Source organism: Furipterus horrens, unplaced genomic scaffold, assembly GCF_987537825.1.
Source record: "Furipterus horrens unplaced genomic scaffold, mFurHor1.1.pri manual_scaffold_16, whole genome shotgun sequence".
Lineage (NCBI taxonomy): Eukaryota > Metazoa > Chordata > Mammalia > Chiroptera > Furipteridae > Furipterus > Furipterus horrens.
In genome coordinates, this window is record NW_028327186.1 from 5598682 (window position 1) to 5616065 (window position 17384).

General features: G+C 45.3%; 1 long non-coding RNA gene across 4 annotated transcripts in view; it reads right to left on the bottom strand.

The window, feature by feature from the left end:
• The window catches only part of LOC149992035 (uncharacterized), a 223208-nt gene that overhangs the window by 36255 nt on the left and 169569 nt on the right, over positions 1-17384 (bottom strand). For 3 of the 4 annotated variants that reach the window (XR_016508447.1, XR_016508446.1, XR_016508449.1), the window contains exon 6: positions 11617-11661. The exons of the other annotated variant lie outside the window; for it this stretch is intronic. This is a non-coding gene — a long non-coding RNA (uncharacterized LOC149992035). The remainder of the gene's footprint in view (positions 1-11616; positions 11662-17384) is intronic. 4 annotated transcript variants of the gene reach the window in all.

The window sequence follows — 17384 nt, forward strand, 5'->3', positions numbered from 1 at the left end:
CTGGGCTCCTCCTTCCCAACGTCCTAATCCTCTCAAACAGGCAACAGCTGGCCCCAGTGAGCCCCAGGCCCGGCACTAGCAGCATGCTCACGGCTTGGCTTCACCTGGGAATCTCCAAGCCCGGCACATGTAGCAGCCATCTCAGGTTGCTTCATAGCTCAGGCAGGGCGCCCCCAGGCAAAATACAGGTGGGGCTGACCTTGGCCTGCACCACCCCGGAAACCCCAGGGCCAGCGCACCCAGTGGACAGCTACAGGCCACGTCAGAGCACCACCACCCTGCCCCTGCAGGGCTGATCATCCACGGAGGGCAGACGGTGGTGGTCAGTGGTCACAGCCAGTCCCTCCCATCGATCTGCCGACAGCAATCAAGTTTCAACTACAAGAGGAGGGTGTGCTCACCCCACACAAAGGGCGCACCTCGGGCACCCAGCTTGGGTGATGGGGGGGGCGGCTGTGCCACTGGACCCGACAGGACACTTACGACACTCGGCCACACCACCAACACACAGAGTCAGAGCAGCTCCACCCTGTGCACAGAAACACACACAGGGAGGCTGCTAATTTGAGGAGGCAAAGAAATGTGGCCCAAGTGAAAGAACAGAACAAAACCCCAGGGAAAGTACTAAACGAAATGGAGACAGCCAACCTATCGGATGCAGAGTTCAAAACACTGGTGATCAGGATGCTCGGAGAAATGGTTGAGAACGGCCACAAAATAAAGGAAGAAGTGAAGGTTATACAAAGTGAAATACAGAAAAACATAGAGGAACCAACGGTGATGGGAAGGAAGCTGGGGTTCAAATCAATGATCTGGAACACACGAAATAAACATTTGCCTGGAACAGAAAGAAGAAACAAAAACTGAAAAAAACAAAACAAAACAAAACAAACAACAACAAAAAAAAAAAAAACAAGGAGAGGATTAGGAACTTCTGGGACAAATTTAAATGTACCAATATCTGAATCCCAGGGATGCCAGAAGGAGAAGAGGAAGAGCAAGACACTGAACACTTGTTTGACAAAATAATGTAAGAAAACTTTCCGAATTTGGCAAAGGAAATAGACACACACGTCCAGGAAGCACAGAGAATCACTGCCCTGACTCAGAATATCTCCTGGCTCCTGGCTGCTTTCTAGTTCTCTGACACAAGAACTCTCCATCCTACAATTATGACAGTCCCCTGGACTTCTTAGATGAAGCTGCCACAATGCTCAAATTTACCACCTCCTTTTTTTTTTAATGGGTGTTTTTTTTTTTTTTTAAGGTTTTATTTATTTTTAGACAGAGGGGAAGGGAGGGAGAAAGAAAGAGAAACATCAGTGTGTGGTTGCCTCTCGCACGCCCCCAGCTGGGGACATGGCGCGCAACCCAGGAATGTGCCCTGACTGGGAATCGAACCTGCAACCCTTTGGTTTGCAGGCTGGTGCTCAATTCACCGAGCCATACCAGCCAGGGTTCTTTTTTTTCATTTTATTTATATTTTTTATGTCAACCTGAGCTTAGAGGTTGAAAAGAAATTGGTGACCACTGAAAGACTGATATATATATATAATATAAAATTTTTATATATATAAATTATATGTTAAGAAAAACAGCTCAACACTTTCTGTTCATGTGTAAGAGATTAAAAAATAAACAAAAATAGCAATATATGAAAAGCCAAGAGCTTCAAATAAAAGTGAGCATTCTAGCCCTGTTTGGCCTTGACTGAGCAGCTACCCTTGGTCATGGTCTTCTCTCTCCTCCCCAGAATGAGCCCGGGGCCTCAGGCCTCGCTATGCACAGCGCGGCCGCACACCAGCAGCCCGGGCATCGCCTGAGAGCTTGTTAGAAACACAGAACCGGAGACCCCGCTTCAGGCCTACGCACTGAGGGTCTGCATTTTAACAAGATCCCCAGAGGGGACAGTGTGGTCTAAAGGACCTTTGCGATCCCTTCCAACCCTGTTCTGGGGGGCAAATGGGGGGAAAAAAACGCTTTCATTTACAAGGACAGCCCAAAACGTCTGCAGTGCGCGCGCGCGCGCGTGTGTGTGTACACTTCCAAATGTTTAGCTCCTGTGTGCCACACCAGTGGGCTCCACCTGAACCTGTAGGACCCACGCTTAGCTTCAAAGGCCCTGAGGGGCAGCAGAATGAGACGGGGCCCCTGGTCTCACTGAGAAGTCCCCTGGGTCAGGCTGCAAACCTCTTTGCCACTAGAGCGCATGGAAACTCACATCCAAATTACGGAAGTGCAAGAAAGAAATCATCTTATCTGCCTTCTTTTTCCCAGCATCACCTGACCTGTCAAGCCTGTCTTTAGTAGCCCTCTGCCCAGCTGACAGCTCCCCCTGATATCTGGATCGGCGGGGACACACGCCCCGCCCCCCGGAAGACTCGCTCGCAGGAACTGCCGACGTGCACACGGGGCAGGAACAATAGGAGGCTGTCAAGCCCGACAGTCAGCCTGGGATGTATGAGCGCCGAGATGACAGCCAAGGGCCTCGGAGGGTAAACTGCTTTGCTGGAACTAATTAAACAGATGAAATTATTACATGAATATGCAGATGTTGTTTACATTTTACCATATGGTATTATTTCAGGTAATAACTCGCAGGAGAATCCCTTCCTCTCATCAGGAGGAAATGGGTGGAAACGCAGGCCCCACGCGTCACCTCTCCGTTGCTAGGCAGACACGGGTAACACAGTGTTGCTCTGGGAGGCGTGGGGCGCGCTCAGCCGGGGTCCCTGGGGCACACACAGCAGGGTAACGCGCAGGCTCCTCTTGGGAAGCCATGGGAGGTGTGGGGGGCGAGGGGGCTGCTTTAGCGGAGCTGAAACGGGTGTGGCTGCTATAAAACCCACCCTGACATTGAGCCATGCACATGCCTGCTGTTGCAAGATGCACGAGGGAGCCCGCACCCGGGGCATCGCGCCGTGGCTGGTATCTCCTCCTAGACTCGGGAGCATGGCTTTAGAGCCCGCCAGCCCGTCTGTAAACTCACAAATCAGAGCCGAACCTTCCAAGTGAGTATCAAGTCCTCCGAAAACGCCACTTGCAGCGGACGCACTGAGGCCAAGGAGGCTGCGCATTTCCTGGGGAAACATTTGGAGAACTGGTTCTGCGCGCCCAAGCCCAAGTCCTTCTCCGCCTTGACCCTTGCGCGCCCCAGGTGACGCGGTAACATCGAGCCACGTGGCCAACGTAACTTCAGCTTCTTCTGGTCCCTCGTACCCATGTGCCACCCGGGCCTCCACTGCCAGAGCGTTTCTACCATTCACACCTGAGCGGGCCTCTCTCTGGCTCCGAAGCAGGCAACCTCGCATCAGTGGTTTAGTCCCAAACCAAATGCACGGAGCTGCTCCGTGTCTACAATTGTTCCATTCCAAACGCATCCCAGCGCGCTCTGGGCTGTCCTCTGACCTGGAACCACGCCCCGCTGTCTCTTCTTAGCTAACAGTCCCTCATTCTTTTATGTTTGAACTGTCAGTCATCGGGACGACTGCAGTTACTTTTAAAGGAAACGTACCCATATCATCTGCATCATGTACCCCCGGGAGGCAGTCGAGCCGAAGAGCCTTCTCTGAATTCATACACTCCGTTCTCCGTGTCCACATCCCACGCACACAGACCTATATGTACTCATAGGAAGTCCTTTTCTACAGACCTGGGATCCCGTTATTCATGCCACTCTGCAACTATGATAGTTCTTGTCCCTTACCAATGCCATGGGCATTGTCCAGATCGAAAGACAGAAAACGAACACACTCTCTTCCACGCTACTCATTACGTGATCATTGACTACCCGATTTTGCTATGACCAAATATTCAGGATTTTTTTTCTGTCTTGAGTTTCTTGTATTTGTCTTTCTTTACAAGTGAAAATAATGCAATTTCAGAGCTTCTTGTGTGCAGAAGTCCTTACACACCGATGCCTTTCTTTCCCAAGCATGAATTCCCTACAGCAAAACTGCGGGGTCTAAGGAACAACAGGCTTTTGAATTTAAAACAATTCCCACACTGTTCCCCTAAAAAAGGTGATACTGCGTACTCCCACCAACAACCTATAAGACTACCGTTTGCCCACATCCTTCATAATGTTCTACTTAAGTGCTTTTTATATTAATTTCGTTGGTGATTTCATTTTGCCAACGAGAAGGCTGAGGATGTCTTACTCTCGTTGGCAGTTTTTTCACTGTGAGCATCGCTTATTAAGATTATTATCTGGCGGGGTTTCCTCTTCCTTAAACTCAATGCTGCTATCTATTTCCTATTTTTCTACAAAGCTGTCTGTCTTTCTTATAAATGTGTAGGACTTTGTAGATTAAGACTCTGTTTCTCATACCTAATGTCAGTATCTCTTCCCAGGCTCTATCTGTTTTCCTTGAGAGCGTCTTCCTTTCTGCAATCTCTTCAAAAGGCCTTTCCCACGCTAAGGCTCTTCAAATAGCCGTTGAATGTTTAATTAGTTTATTTTTAAACTTCCTTCTTTCAGAAAATTTTCTTGGCTACTCTCAATATTTATTTTTTCCATGTGAACTTTAAATTTCTTCTGTCACGTTCCTTACCCTCTAAAACACTGATGGGCGTTCTACTTACAATTATATCAGATCAATACATTAACAATGTTATCAGATTAATAAATTAACTTGAAAACATTTGACATTCTATAATCTGGTACAATAAAAGTATTACTCTTTTTTCTAACTTGGTACATGTTTTTGACCTTCAGTAAGACTTTGAAATTTTCTTCCATTAAGTCCTATGACTTCTTGTTAAATATTTTTTCTTGGAATTTTACTTTCTATTGTATTATTGTGCAGCCATTTTTTTTCTATCCTTGCACTTTTCATTGAGAAGCTATAAAGATCCACATTACCTCATTAATTCTAATTATCTTATTCATTCTAATAGATATTTGTGGCTTCCTTAGGTTTACCAAGTATGCAATCATGTCTTCTGCCAATAAAGATTCTTTTAGCTCTTCTTTTTCAATAAGTAATGAAACTTATTTCATTTTCTTATTTTATTGCAAGGGCCTACGCATGCACATTCCCCAGGCCTCATTCCAGAGAGTCCATTTGATACATTTAAGGAATCTCTTAAAAGCACCCCAGATGCAATGAACTGAGGAGGAACCAAACACTGCCCTACGAGAAGAGAAGTAATGCATTACGGGAACAATTCAGGGACTCCCTTCTACACTGGTGACCCTACTTCAATAGTAAGAAATAACACTTGGCGGTTTATCTATAATAACAGTCACAAAACAACTTAGAGAGACCTAGTCGTCTTCTCTTCCGTGAGAAGTCGGGGTTGGACTTCCATGACAATTGCATTCCACGCCTTCAGTTCACTCTTCAACAAAATCTCAACATTTGCATAAAATGTCGGGATGGGAACATTTGCCCTGTGAGAGCCAGCTATCCATGGTGTTTATCCTGGGTGGTTATGCCAGGAAAGTCGCACACTGTTGCTTATCTGTCTTCACACACCGAAATTCATTTTCCGGAGAGCTGAAAACACTCACCAGGCCTTAAAGTAAAAATAAGGATGCAGCGTTTAAGCAGGATTTGAATTTAATCCCAAGTCTTCAGAGATGAGTGATTAAAATACATACTGTCGTCTATTTGCTACTTAAGATAAACAAGACACACCTACCAGGGGTCCGGGTGTTAGTGCACATGCAGAAGCCAGGCACCTGCCTCCGAGGGACTGTCACGTGGCCGGCAGTTACACACAGTGCTGTCTGCAACACCGCTAGGCAAACTGTCTCTCTACAATCTCCGAAACCCTCTGCTGTGCCTCCTGCCAGCGCCCCACCTTCACTGGCTTATGTGGGAGCTTATGGAATTAAAGGCCCCGAAGTCCTGCTAAAACGAGAGGTTTGGCTTCCTTGTGGAAACAGAAGTGTTGCAGGCGACTCCGCTGGGCAATCCACTGTATCTGGAGGGTGCTGTTTTCACCACGCTCTTGCACATGCTTAGACCCTGCAGGCTCGGAGCAGTCATCTGCGATAACGGGCCCTTTTCCAGTCCTCGTCGGCAGTGACTGGTACGTAAAAAGTGCCATTTTAAGTCATGGACATTGGCGGATAAGAGGAAGATGCCTTGCCCGTGTTTTCTGTTCTTGTAGAGAGCCCCGACCTAAGGCAAACTGGAATAACCTAGAGTGCTTCTGAAAAATGTTATTTGTTTCAGCTCCACCCCAGACCATAAAAACACATCCCCTGGGGAGGGCCAGATCACGTGATCATCCCCAGGGCAGCCATGGCTGTGAGCCACCAGCCAGCTGAGACATCCAAGGTCAGGCCGACAGGCTGTCTCAAAGGTGAGGCCGCACACAGGTTACTGATCCGCGCTACTTGGGCACCTGGGCAAGGCTCTCAGGAAACGCTGGCAGGCGCCCTTTCCCTCCCACGCAGGTAAGAGTTAAGATTTAAAGAAGACGATGATGGAAATAAAACAAGAAACTAAAATGCTACCTAGGAGGCTGCCTTGCCGTATTTATGAACCTTCTGGAGAACTAAGGCTACAAATACAAATAAACCGACTACTTGTATTCCAAGTCAGAACCGCCACGGGTTTCTGGTAGAATCCTGGTCTGAACAAGGGGTTCCTCTGACTTCATTATTTTCTCCCCCTGATTTGAATGTTCTTGAAATCATTCACTTTGCCTCAATGTCACCTGGACAGCATCAACTGTAAATTATCTGACCACCTCCAGGTGTTTGCAAACTAAAAGTCAAAGCAATGGTCAAAGCTTTTGTGGTTTTCCAGATCCCCAGCTAATTTTCTCAAAGTGGGTAGTCCGGCCAAGTGTGGGACCCTGGAGGGAGGCAGTTTTCCGTTGCAGCAAGGGTGGGCATCCTCGATTAGAGTCAACAATACTCTATTGTATACTTCAAAATTGCGAAGAGACTAGATCGTACATATTCCCATCACAACAAAGAAAGGAATGATAATTATGTGGCTTGGTACAGGCATTAGCTAAAGCTACAGTGACAATCATATCACAATAGCTGACTGTATCAACATACTGTACACCTTAAACACTTACCATTTTATTGGCCACGTCGATAGACGAGGTGAGGTTTTACACACGCCCATGAGGTAACAACATGAGTAAACAGGGAAACTGTCATGCATACACTTTGTGAATTGAGAAGTATGTAGTCTTGGGGAGACAGGGATAGTGTGTGCTGGACGCAGGTAGAGACAGGATTGTAAAGGACCTTGTATTTCATATTATGGAATTGCTGGGCAGTAGGTAGCCATGAATGTCTTTAAGCACAGCTCAGGGTTGGGGACATGACTGTCTCTCTCGTACCACTGTCTGAATTTTGAATTATCTTCAAAGGAAAGAACGGCGATATGCTTCTCTCTTGTGAGGGGTGCAGTTAGTTTCTATTCTATGACAAGGCTCCTAAAATAAAGTGGAGGGGAGGTCGTTATATTCTGTGGGTCACGGACATCTTTGCAAATGGAATAAAAGTTGAGACCAAAGCACATGATTTTGTTGGACTCTCTGAAAAGGAGTCCACGGTCACTGATAAAGCACCCTAGTCTTGAAATCAGAGGTTCTGTACATCATGGATCATGGGAGCAAACACAAGTCTTTTTTTTTTTTTTTTTTTTAATTTGGAGAAAGTATTTGGCAAGAAGAGAAAATCTTGTATCTCCAATCCCTCATAATGACTCAGATTTAATTAATGGCTGTATTTTTGAATTTTGAAAATAAATATATATATTTTTTAATGGGTACAGTTGTAATTATTTTAGGCTACTGATGAATATGAAATTTAGTTTTCAGGTCCCAAGTATTTTACTGCTTCCATGGTCCTGCACCAGCTTTGCTATGCAAATTAACACGCCAGTTGGCAGACAGGTGAAGATCTCCACAGTTTTTAAAACATACTTTATTTATTTATTTTAAAAAGAAGGGCGAGGAGGGAGAAGTAGAGAGATCGGAGGTCCCCAACCTGGGACTTGGCCCACAACCCAGGCATGTGCCCTGACTGGGAATTGAACCTGTGACCTTTCAATTCACAGGCCTGCACTCAATCCACTGAGCCACACCAGCCTGGGCTAAAGATCTCCATAGTTTACACAAGTTCATTGCCATTCTTGTCTCTCCTTGGGTCAGGTATACATTTTGGGGGAGTTACCCAAGTTAGTTTCAAGCATTTCCAGCTTCCTATGGTGAGTCCTCTGTTTGCTGGATTTCTAGCAACTAGATTCTGTTTTGATGGCTTAATCCTTTCGATTTTACAGTCCAGTGTTTTCTGGCGGGAGTCCCAAATCTCATTCTGAAAGTGATTTAACTTTACATTCAAAGGAAAGAGTTCAGAACTGCTCTGTTTCTGATATACCCAAGGTTCACTGAATGTGGGGAAGCCAGACCCCTAGAACCTAACCTTGTTCCAAATTACACAATGATGTCCCTGAGAGCAGAAGCGAGAAACTCGAGCCAGACCTGACCTCGCCCGGCAGAACTGCATGCTGGGAGCTCCAGCTGAGAAAGAGTCACGTCAGCTTTTCTGGCTTCTCAACAATCAGTCTCCCTATTAATACACTGCCTGTTTTAATATGCATGGAAAACAGATGCTACAATTTGCATTCCTGGCTTTTCGATGAGAAAAGGATCCAGTGAACTTTTTCTTCAACTGGAAACTTACTATTATTTTTTTTACAATACAGATTGAGCTCCTCCTGAAAGGGAACTCTATGTTACATGCATAAAATATGTAGTTCATGTCTGGAGTGAACAGGGGACTGTGCTATATCTTAAAAACTTCTCGTGTCTGTATTTCCATTGTAGCTGGGTCATGCTGCTGTGCTAGCAAATAAGGTACTTTCCCAGCTTCTGCAGCAGGAGGGTGTTTTTCATCGGGAAATGGTTCCTGTCACTTGGCACATGTTTACTACACACTCAAGCACCGATATGCAGAGGCCAACAGTTTACCTGGAAAGACAGACACCGGGAAGATGTAAAAACAGTATGGGACAATGAGTGTCATGCTTGGAAGGCATTTCTCACAGCAGGTATCTCCCTGCTGCACTCTCTCTCCAGCAAAGAGAAAACTTGAGCCCTGGCCAGTGTGCCTTGGTTGGGCTTCATCCTGTAAACCGAAAAGTCTCAGGTTCGATTCCCAGTCACAGCACATGCCTCAGTTACAGGTTCAGTCCCCAGTCTGGGAGCGTGCTGGAGGCAACCAATCGATGTGTCTCTCTCACATGAATGTTTCTCACCCTCTGTCTCTCCCTCTCCCTTCCCCTCTTTCTAAAATCAATAAGTATGCCCTCGGGTGAGGATAAAGAAAAAAAAGGAGGCTTGAGACAGCTCTACTATTTGTTTGGATTTTGTGTATCCAGACCCATCCTTGAGCGATTTAGACATAGGAGATAATATGGCACTCAAACGCTGGGTTCAAATCCTGGCTCTGCCACTTTCCTGCTGTGTGACTTTAGTTAAGTTACTTCACTTCTCTGTGACTCCATTTCTACACCTATAAAATGGCCTCATACAAGTACCTATGTCACAAGGGTGGTTGTAGGAATTAAGACATGTAAGGGGTCAAAAAGGGCACCAAGCACACACTACATGCTGTATTAGATAATGTTTCTACTCCATAAACGTCTGGTCAATGAATGAACAACTGCATCGGTGTCTAGTTCTTTCTTGTGATCCAAGTAGGGTGAGCTGTTATGAGTAATGTTTTATAAAGAGAGAGATGAGTCCAGGAGCTCTTTAGCGGGATCACTACTGATTTCCTTTCTTTTTTGAAGGTTAGAAATTATGACGTTTATTCCTCCTATACATGGAGACAGAAGCTGGGGTCCCTACTAGATACCATGCATGACTTCACTTATAAAATCCACCCCTGAGGAAGGAATTATGATCTCCGTTTTATGGGTTTATAGACGGGGAAACTGAGCCTGCAAGAGGCAGAGGCACTTACATGACGTCACAGAGCTAGTGAGCTGTGGAGCCCAGTTCCAGCTCAGGTCTCTCGCTCCACCCCGCCCCCAACCCCCACCCCACCCCACCCCCCGCAAAAGAAGACCTTGTTGCTTCTGTAGGGAAGGCCAGAGACATCAATCGGAGGCGCAGCCAGAACACAAAGCTCTGCAGTAACAGTAAGGTCGCAGCTTTGCGCTTTTACTCAGGCCAAGCACGACATTTTCCTACCCTAACTTCCCTCCTCTCCTTGTCGGCAGCTGTTTGCTGATCAAGCCGTCCTTTCTCTAGATGACTGAGCCGAAAGGACTTGGAATCGCTCATGAACTTGATTCACTTCTGGAAGTATACGGACACGAATACAGGACAGTCTCTCTAAGCCTCATGCATGCCTACCAGGCATGGCTTTTCAAAACAGGGGACATGATAGCTTTAAAATAATGCCTCGTGGTGGGCAGAAAATACGTAAATGCCTCCACTGTGGCTCTGAGGAAATATTTCTTAACATAATTCACGATGGAACCAGAACTACTACTACTACTACTTCTTTTTTCGGGGGGGGGGGTGCAGAAACTGCTGATATCTAAAGAGAGAAAAATGCAGCTATTTAAAAAATCGTATTATTACATAATTTTGGAGACAAATAAAAAACTTCTGAAATCTGATTGTGAATTTTTTTTTTTCTTGTTGTTGTCTGGGGATAGAGGTGTACATCTGTGTACATATTTTGGAAAGATACATTGAGAAAACTGTGTCATTCACTTTAATTCTGAGCCAAAAACTAAACTCTGATCCTAACTACATTTCTAGGCTGCCCAGAGCAGGATATAAATTTCAGGAAGTTGAGAAAGTTAAGGATCACCCATGGTGGCTTTCCTTCCAAGTCTGCACATCCAGAAAATACTAGAATATCTGAGGAATTCCAGAAACATATATTAATTGAATCTGTGAAGCAATGCTAGTTCACGGTCAAGAAATAAACACAGAAACTGAACAGTAACACTTTCATTATATGTTATGACCTGATCTTATTTCCGAACATGTTTTAAAGTATAGTGTAATTTAAAATATTAGTGAATTAGCCTCATAAAACAGAAAGAAAATGTGTATATTTAAACTTTCTTTAAGGCTCTATTTTTCTAATGCTCCCACTATTAACAGACCATATAAAGTAAATTAATTAGTTTTTTATTCAAGCATAAAAAACATTTATGAAACACAGTTTTGATGTTGATATCGTTTTGGCATCTCAGTTTTGGAATCTCTCTGGTTATTTTTCTGTCTAGGCGAGTGAATGGAAAAATCTCTATCTACTGGGCCAGCATTCTGAAAGAGAACCTTTTTGACGGCATGTGAGACTTTGCACCTGTAATTATTTTAGGGTACAGAATTGGCTACACCAATAATTGCTCCTATAAACAGCTAATTGTAGCTGCTGCTAGCCGCTTGTGGGTGTAATTAGCTGCCTGGCCTTCATCTTTATGGAATGCCCAATTCTCTCTGTAATTAGTCAATCGCAGATTCTGTTACTTTCACAAGAGAGGAAAGGCTGAATTATCTCCCTTAAAAATTTGAGATGAAATCTTTAAGTTTGGGTCTCAGTGTGTGAGCGGTGCGAAGAGGAAAGATTCCATGTGTAAAATAGTTTGGAAACGGCTTTACGTTCCCTACCTGTATCTTCGGAGACCACAAGGCAGACAGATGCTGCAGGCACATCTGTACAATAAGCATCTATTATTTTCATCTATGTATTGTTAACTGTCATTATTACTCTTTATTTTCAGACTTGTACTCTTCGGGGAATACAGTCAATAATATTGTAATAACTTTGCACAGTGACAGATGGTAACTATGCGTAGGTGGTGATTACACTGGAAGGTATATAAATGTTGAATCGCTGTGTTGTGCACCTGAAACGAATATACGAGTGTATGCCAACGATACTTTAATAAAAAAAATGTAAGTGCATTGCAAAAAAAAAATTATTCTCCTACTAGAAATGCGTATAAAATATTTAAGGTACTTACATAACAAAATCCTGCTAGAAAGGGCCTCAGCGCGTGGGAAGCACGTGCACGCAGTGGATTTATGAAGCTGCATAAAATGGGGGGCTGACATCGGAGGGTCTGAGTGACAACGTCGGCTCTCACCCATGCTAACTGTGTGGCTTCGGGCACGCTGCCAAGCGTCAACAACCTCCGTCTCCGCCTCCAGAAACGGGGACGAGGATCCCCCTACCGTCCCAGGTGGTAGGAAGAGGCGCACAAATGCGTGAACAGCCTGAACACCTGATGGGTGCTTCCTGGTCTCACTGCGGCTAGTAAAAGCCAGGCGTCTTTCCCGCCTGATGTGGAAATGTGATGCTGATGTTTGCTCTTCAAATGGAGGCTGCTATAAAAATCTTAAAAATTCTCCCTAGCAATCAGTTCTATCTTATGAATGTTCAGAATTTTAGTATTTTTAAAGCATATATTTTAATGGCACATTTTAGTGGAGTAGAATTAGTTTTAAGATACTATCCTGACACGGAAGTTTATACACACACACACACAACTGTAATAGTGTGTATAGATAAATGTGACCTTGTAGTACATGAGTAGCATCATCCCCTGAAAAGTTAGAGGATTCTTGGAATTCTCACCCTTGGAACAGCTCCATGCTGTTCCTGATTCTCATGCACGTCCTAATGAGAGAAGAAGAAAGGATGCAGCGAGCTGCCCAGGACCCCAGCAGTGGGGCTGACTGCAGAACCCTCACCTGCAGCCCGAGTGTAGCCCAGGGGTCTTCTCCTTTCAGCTTCTCCCCACTACTTAACAAGAGAAGACAAATGTTCAAGTGTTCTGGGATCATTTGAATTTTTACCTTTAAGCTAGAACATTTCCGGTTTGCACATAGATCTCATTCTCTGCCCCCAAACTATATATATATATTACATATATATTATATATGTAATATATAATATATACATGTATATATCGTGATCATATGAGCATTCGTCCGTCTGTGCAAGTACATGTGTGTACGTGTGTGTGTGTGTGAGTGTGTATCTGTGCGGATGTGTGAGTGAATAATGTTGTCATAAAATAGACAGGAGGCCTTGGGAGCTCAAAGCAATATCTTTCCCCACTAAACTGCTTTATTACAGCCATGCCCGCCCTCCTGGGCATGCAGTCAGCTGAGACTAGGCCAAATTGGCAGTCATTGTCAGAGAGCCCGGGCTCGCTGGGAGTTCCCAGCGGCCTCCCTCTCCCAACCAGCCCTGCCCAGGGTCGGCAGCAGCCCCGCTCTCGGCCTGCAGTGCGCCTGCACGGGGCCAGGAGTCGGGGCCAGTATAAACGTCTAGCTGAGAGTCACCCTGGGAAGGCATCCTCTCCCCACTCCGCAGCACTGACAGAGTGACAGGCCCCTTGTCAGACAGCCTCACTCTCTGACTTCACAGCACTCCATGCCCAAATCCTTCCGACTGGCTGAAAGGAAGGGGCCCCTTGGTCACCAAGGGGTTAAACCTGGTAACAGAGGTGTTCTAAAAAAATAATTTGGGGAGATGTGTTGACTGCCAGTAAGCAGACGTGAAATAATAAGCGGAGACTGCTTATCAGAAGCAGGCAATAGTCCTGTGACAATGTTCCAGCGGACGGAAAAAATGGGAACCAAAATCAATAGTGACAGAACTGGGGGAAACAAGCCATAAATTTGATACTAAGTCATAAAATACAGACTAACCCAATAAGCGCATGCTCCTGTTATTGTATTAATATTGTTAAAAATATCACAACACTTTAAAAATGGAATGAAGGTGGAGGAACACCTTTTCTAGCGGTCATTTTCACTCAGCGTGGCTCTGAGGCCGATGATCTTTTAAAAAAAAAACTAAAACCCTAACTTAGCACAGGGAGGAAGCAGACCTGCACACAGAGCAAATCCAAAGGTGATGACGTTTCCATTCTCTGCAGAGGGGATGCAGGGTGGAGCTCCCAATTATTAAAGGTGCTTGCTATGGTGCTTTTTTGTTTTTAATGAGCCAAGCATTTTACATGTGTCATGCCCACTCATTACGAAAACACCGGTTGAGGTAGGACTTACTCTTGACATCCTGGAACTGAGGACGTCAACAACAGTCAAGGGCGTCGTCTAACGCAACACGGCTCGTGGGGGGCAGGGCTAACGCCCGAAACCAAGGCTGCCTGCCTTCCGATTAGGACTGAGGCTGGCTGGTGTGTTTACCTCGGACGCTGCAGCGGCCGGACCCTAACTATAGCGAGCGGCAGCACTGGTGGCTGGCTGTGGCCCTTGCGCTGTGCGGGTCTGGCCTCAGAAGTCCCCTGCGACTCAGAGCCAGGTGCATGTGCCCATTTCCAGCACGGCTGACTTTTTTCCAAAGAGACCCCTATGAAATCTCACTTTTTAAACGTTAGCACAACGATGCAGGCCCGGGGCTGACATTCCCACACCTCCGACCTGTATTCTTGCTCTGACTCCATACTTTCCCTGCGAAGAAAACCAATCCAAAACAAAACTTTTGTCATTGTTTTTTGAGATTCTTTGATGAATACGTGTTTCGCTTTTGATATTTATCCCTCAAGAAATATTTTCATTCTAGATGCTCCTTGGCATGATATTATTATTTACATGTCTCCCCCGCCCCGAAATCCTTAATTGTGTCACGAGTATTAACTGCAGGTCAGTGAGGGCTGTATTGGAACACAGGAGAAAAACACTACTCGCTGAGAATGTTTGACATCTGGCAGTCAGCCTCGAAATCTCGTCCCCTTATTTAGAAGCTCACATCAATAGCATTGCTTGAATTTTCGAGTTTGAAGGACCAATGAAGCGCCACCCTTTTCCCCAGGAATAAGATGTCAACATCGCTATTTGTTCATTGGAGCGACAGACACAAAGATTCTTTACCTAGGTCAAGTCTGCACAACCTGCCAGACACACACAGCAAAGGCATCCTACACGCCTGCTTGCGGTTCCAGAGGTCAGAGGTGGCCCTGGAGTACCTGCACCCATGTGGACTACGTGAAATGCCTTTGGTGTCCCGGAACTCCTCTTTGATTTGCCTCGTTTAAACACAACCAGCAGGGTATAAAATTAAGTCATTTGAATAAGTTTCAGAAAATCACATGCGATTGACTAAGAATCATTTCCTAACACGTTTAACTTCCCCCGGGCCGGCCTTGGGCAGGACAGAAATGAACTCACCACCAGCCAGCGCGCTCCACGCCCCACTGCCATTTCTTTATTCCACTGCCATAGGCGTTCATTCCCGACAGGTCATCAGAACGGGACTCACTCGGCAACGGGGGGAAGATCGCCAGCTCTTTAGACGCCGGGAGCCCCGAGGCCTGTCCGAGCCTCGTTCTGAGATGTGATAACGTAATCTCAAGCCAGGCTGAGCCTGTCAGTTCAGGTCTAAAGGGATTTGATTCGGTGTCAGAACCTTTGGCTCACGAGGTCACTTTCTGTTCTTGCTTTTCTTATAACAAAAGGAGGGGGGTGGGGGACTATGGTTTGTGTGTGTGTGTGTGCGCACATGTGTGTGCGCACACACAGGTGTTTTTTGAAGCCTTGTCAATGCCTCAGCGGCTGTTTGGGGGGGCCCTCCTGAAACATTTTCATCAGCCAGAGGCCTGTGAAGTGTGCTCAACTAAAAATCTTAGGCCTCTCCAGAAGCCGCCGATAGAAATCAGCACTGTGTCGGGGCCTGTCATATCTCAGAAAAGACATAAAACACAAGGAAACATCAATAAGCAACAAGCTTCTGACAGCTCTGAGACATTCCAGCTGACAAGAAGAGAAAGGGGGTGAGGTGAGGGCTCAGGGGGGACATTTAAAATGCCTCGCAGTCAGCAGAAATGTTGGCAGGCTTCAGGGAGGCCGGGGGAAGACAAGATAAAGACTATCAGGTTATCACCTGGTTCGAGGTGGGTTCCTCCTCGCAAGGCGACCGATGGGAATGGGCCAGTGACAGGCCTGCCTGCTCCATCCCCCGTTCGCCCCCCTTTATTTTAACATGTTTCCCAGAATCAAGCTGCATTTATAGTGTTGCCCAGACAACGTTTGTGCAAGAAAAGATTTTTTAAATGTTAAAAAAAAAGGGAGGGAGGCAGAAATCTGTGAGTTAAAGAATTCTGCTTCTAGCTACAATGTACAAAAATCAAAAAGGATTAACAAGGTTTTTTTTTTTTTCATTTAATTTCCTGTACACCAGAAGCTTCTGTTAAGAGATCAGAGATACTGCTATTTATTGAATTTTTAATATGATCTTTATTAAAAGGCAGCACACAGGTTTGGTTTCCCTCTCTCTTTAAAAAAAAAAAAAAAAAAAAAAAGCATGGATATAAAAATCAAAGGCCAGGAACGAAGAATGATTGTCTAATTTCAGTGTTCGTAGAGTCTGTGGGAGGATTCAGTATGCATTCAGCTATGGTACCTATTTGAAATTTTAAGAAGAAAAGTGATAAAAGGCCCTCTACTCCTTTTAACAGTTCTGGGTCTTACAATGAAAGAATTGGTCCGTGCGTGTTAACCCTTCCAATAGTTTAGCCAATCAGGGGTCATTTGAAAAATGTCTTCTGGTCCCACATGATCAATTACAAGAAAGTAAATGAAATGAAAGGGCAAAGATTTGGGCTCTTATTTATGCCTCCTTGTGGGCCATGTAAGGACTCATGTTTTTCTACATGCGGAGCCCTGGCTGATTTGCAAAGGACACTCTCTTTATTAAAAAGGTTGAAATGCATCAGTGGGGGATGAAGATCGGTCAACATGGATTCGAGATTCACTGGTTCCAGATTCAAAGGGAGGGGGCTCCTACACCCTGTAAACTTAGGGGCTGAGTCCCGCTTTTAGATTCTAGAGACTACTCCTGTGGACCACCCCTAACTCTACGGGCCCGTTTTGCTTTTTCCAAACTCAGAGTTTACTCATGTGAAGCCAGTTCTCTCATGCTCACGGATGCTCCCACGTAAAACCAACCATCTCCCAAAAGCAGACAAGACAGGGATGCCGAAACAGTGACGTGTCCAACCCCACCGACGGAACTACCGCAGGCCATTTTCCCATTCACGCTCAGCTTCCCTTTCTCATCGATAAAATGAAAATAACGGAACCAGGCACTATCAGACTGATCTGAGGTCCTGTGGGCAACAGTCACAGGAAAAAGGAACTGCAGTATTCCCTCATTTATCATGGGCATTACGTTCTAGACAACCCCCCACCCACATGAAGTAGGAACGTTACATTTATTCTGCACTCTTAAACCTACATCACTTTAACAACATACGTACACAGCACCGCAAAATCCCGCGATGAGAGAAAAATCCGCGATCAATAATTAAATATATTTTTAAAAATCCCACAATACAGTGAGGCGATATAGAGAGGGACTACTGTATTTTTAGCCCCATTTGCCAGATAAAAGACCCAGATATGGA